The sequence below is a fragment of the Mauremys reevesii genome, linkage group 12 (genome assembly GCF_016161935.1).
Source record: "Mauremys reevesii isolate NIE-2019 linkage group 12, ASM1616193v1, whole genome shotgun sequence".
Classification (NCBI taxonomy): Eukaryota; Metazoa; Chordata; order Testudines; family Geoemydidae; genus Mauremys; species Mauremys reevesii.
Genome location: NC_052634.1, coordinates 27,184,527 through 27,188,284, shown reverse-complemented (window position 1 = coordinate 27,188,284; position 3,758 = coordinate 27,184,527).

Genomic DNA, 3,758 nt, shown 5'->3' with positions numbered 1-3,758 from the left:
GCGGTGTCACCACTACCCCCGGCTGTGTCCTCGCAGCTTCCCAGCCCCCAGCCTCCGTGGCCCCCACACTTCCTCCCAGCAGCCTGCCCCATTCCCCTGGAGTCCCAGCTTCACCCGCCACATCTCTCCAACCCACCTCCCCATCGCAGCCTCTGCCCCTCAGACAGTGCCCCGGCCCTGCTCCCCGGGGCTTGAGAGGCCCCCACCCCGGCCGCCCACTCCCACACGGGCAGCTGCTGGCGCTGAGGAAGGGGGTCTGGGCCAGGCCGGGTGCTGGGCCGATCCTGGTGAAAGAGAGACGAGCCGGCAAGGCTGAGAGGCCCTCCCTTGTCTGGGGACAGGGGCTCCACAATTTGGCCAGTGTCACCTCCCCATCCAGAGGAGACGTCCGCTCCCAGCAGGCCGTGCTCCATCTCCACCCCACTGGGTGCCCCCAGTCCAGCAGTGCCCCCCACCCTGCCCCCATCAGCAGCCAAGCCGGGAACCTGCCCCTTCTCCCCTGCGAGGGCTGCAGGACTCCCTGCCCCCGCAGCACCAGCCTCCCCATGTCCCCGGGGTGGGGTGGGGAAGGGGGATTCCTTCTTCCCATTGCCCAGATCCCGCCCCACCCCGGGCTGCCCAGACGGAGCCAGGGGCTGCAGCAGCTGGCTGCTTCCCCAGGGCTACCAAGGAGCCGCCAGGAGGCGGGACGATTTCCACGCGCTGCAGCCGCTCACACTGGGACCCGCCTCACATGGGGGAAACTGAGGCACCAGGAGGCGCGAAGGGCTGCACCAGCTCAGATTGGGAGTCTGGGGGAGAGCCAGAATAGAACCCAGGAGTCCTGGCCCATGGGCAGCTTGGGACTCTCCACTTGGGAGGCTGGGCGGGCCCGACTGTGGCCCTGCCCCAAGGCCTGCTGCCACTCAGCCTCCTCCTGCCAAAGCCCCGCCCACCCACCCCCTTCCACCCCGCCCACACTCCCTTCAGCCCCGCCCACACGCCTCAGGACCCCTTTGTTCCACTCCTGACCCCCGCCCACCTCTCATGTCTCTATCCCGAGGCCCTGCCATCAGCCTCGCCCCACCCCAAGGCCCCCGCCTGCCTCTCTCTGCTGTTTGCACCCGGCCTCTCCCACGGCCCCATGTGGCCGGATGGAGCTTGGGAAAGGGCGAAGTGAGGATGGGGCCATGGCATGGGGAGAGGACGAGTGGCAGGCCTCTGGGTGGAGCACGGCCAGGTGCCTCCCCGGGCCCTATACCCATCGCCCCTGCCTGGCCCCGGCCCCGGCTCTAACCACTAGACCCAGCGGCACTGGGACAATTTGTATAGTGAGAGGCTGAGAGCCAGTGAACAAAACTGTAAACCCTGCACAGGATGGAAACCACTTAGCCAGGGGTGCACAAGACTCGCCCCACTCCTCTTCCCAGAGCCAGCGTGGACCCGGATACCCTGGCTCCCAACCCCACTCTAACCACTAGTCCGCACTGCCCTGCCACAGCTGGGGAGAAGAACCAGGAGTCCTGGCTCCCAGCCCGGCCGTGGGAGCAGGACGACTGGCCATGGCTCAGCTGGGCATCGCTACCATTAGGCTGGATAGTATCCCAGTGCTGACCTCCAGACCCACAGCCTGCTGGTGCCCTCACTCCCACCCGCAGCCCCTTGGTTCCCCAGCACTGACGGTGCCCCTCACTCCCACCCGCAGCCCCTGCCATCCCAGTCCTGGACCTCCAGACTCACAGCTCTGCTGGTGCCCCTCACTCCCACCCGCAGCCCTGGTCTCCCAGCACTGGACGGTGCCCTCACTCCCGACCCGCAGCCCCTGCCACCCCAGTCCTGACTCTCCATAATTACAGTTCTGCTGGTGCCCTCACTCCCGACCTGCAGCGACTGGGCTTCCCGCGAGCTCCCCAGTCACTGTGCTACCGGTGCCCTCACTCCCGACCCGCATGGGTCATCCCTGGAGCAGGTTAAAGCTGCAGGGTGACAGTGGGCCGCTGCCCTGTGAACAGCTGCTGTAGCACCGCCTGGGCAGGACAGGGAGAGCCAGTTATAACCCCAGCCTGTATCGGGGATGGGAGCGCCACACCCTGGGGCCCCTGAGTTGGGACGGAGTGAGGCCCCTGCACCAGGGATGCTGTAAGGGCGAACAGGGGCACCACCACGCACCCAGATCTTATAGGGGAGAGTGGCACCTACACACTCAGGATCTTGTAGGGGACAAGGGCATCCACACCCGGGATCCTCTGCAGAGGGACGGACACCCACACACCCAGGATTCTGTATGGGGGCAGAGGTACCTGACACCTGGGCTCCTGACAGGGATGGGGGCAGCCAAACATCCGGGATCTTACCTGGGAGGACAGCTGCGCTTCTGCAGCCTGACATGAGACGGGGCGGGGAAGCAGGAGCATTTCCAGTTCCAGGTTGTCCTCCGTCTGGCCCAGGCACAGAGCTCATACAGAGTTTAAAGCTCCAGCTGCCAGGCTATAACACAAGCTGGACCCCTGTGGCTGGTGCCTGTGATCTCAGTACCTGGGGAGGCTGAGGCTGGCAGATCGCTTGAGCTCAGGAGTTCTGGGCTGCAGGAGGCAGCCGATCAGGTGTCCGCACTCAATTCGCATCAATATGGTGATTCCAGGGAAGCTTGGGGTCCTAGTTTGCCTAAGGAGGGTGAACCAGCCCAGGTTGGAAAGCCAGAGCAGGTCAAAACTCCCATGCCAATCAGCAGTGGGGTCGTGACTCTGTGAATAGCTCCCTGCAGCGTGAAAGCCTGGCAAGACAGTGAGACACGGTCTCTTTATACAGACACCCCCACAGAGCCTGCAGGGGGATGTGGAGCACCCACATCGCTGGGGATTCTGACTTGGGGGGAGGGACGAATTCCAAGCAACACGGATCTTGAAAAGGGGAACAGAGACACCCACAGATCCCAGATGGGGGCAGGCAGGGGAAACCACACATGGAGCTCGTTCATGGGGGGGGGACAGAGACACCCACCAGAGATCCTGGATGGGAGCACCTTACATGATGGGGATCTTGAAGTGGGAGGAGGGAAGCACCATGTACCAGAGGTTCCTGAAGGGGGAACAGGGACACTCACACACCTAGGTGTCTTGCAGCAAGAGCTGCAGTCTTGATTTGCATACAGGCAGTGATGGGGAATTGTAATCCACGCCCCTATGCGGTGGAGCTTGTCTCCACTCAGATAATTAGGGCAGACTGGGATAACAGGGGCTGCATGGTCAGGAGTGAGGGGCACCAGCAGAGCTGACAGAGTCTGGAGGTCAGCACTGGGATAGCAGGGGCTGCGGATGTCGGGGAGTGAGGGGGCACCAGCAGAGCTGTGAGTCTGGAGGTCAGGACTGGGATAGCAGGGGCTGCGGGTCAGGAGGAGGGGCACTGGGCAGCGCAGGTGACTGGGGAGTTTGTGCAGGGAGCCGCAGGGGCTGCAGGTCGGCAGTGAGGGCACCGCTAGAGCTGGAGAAACCCAGGGGCTGCAGGTCGTGGGGGAGTGAGGGGCACTGTGCAGAGCTGTGAGTCTGGAGGTCAGGACTGGGATAGGACGATGAGCAGAGGGTGATTAGTGGATGGGCCCATCTCTGCCCTCTGGGCCAGGAAGAAATGGATGGGGTTGAGTCTTGTTCTTGTTCAGTCTCTCCAGCATTGTCCAATCCCTTAAAGCAGGGTCTCAACCCCAATTTACCTTAGGGCCAGTGCCAGTCCTCCAGTCTCTCCCAGTGGGCCAATAATTATACCTTCATACTGCCCAGAACCCG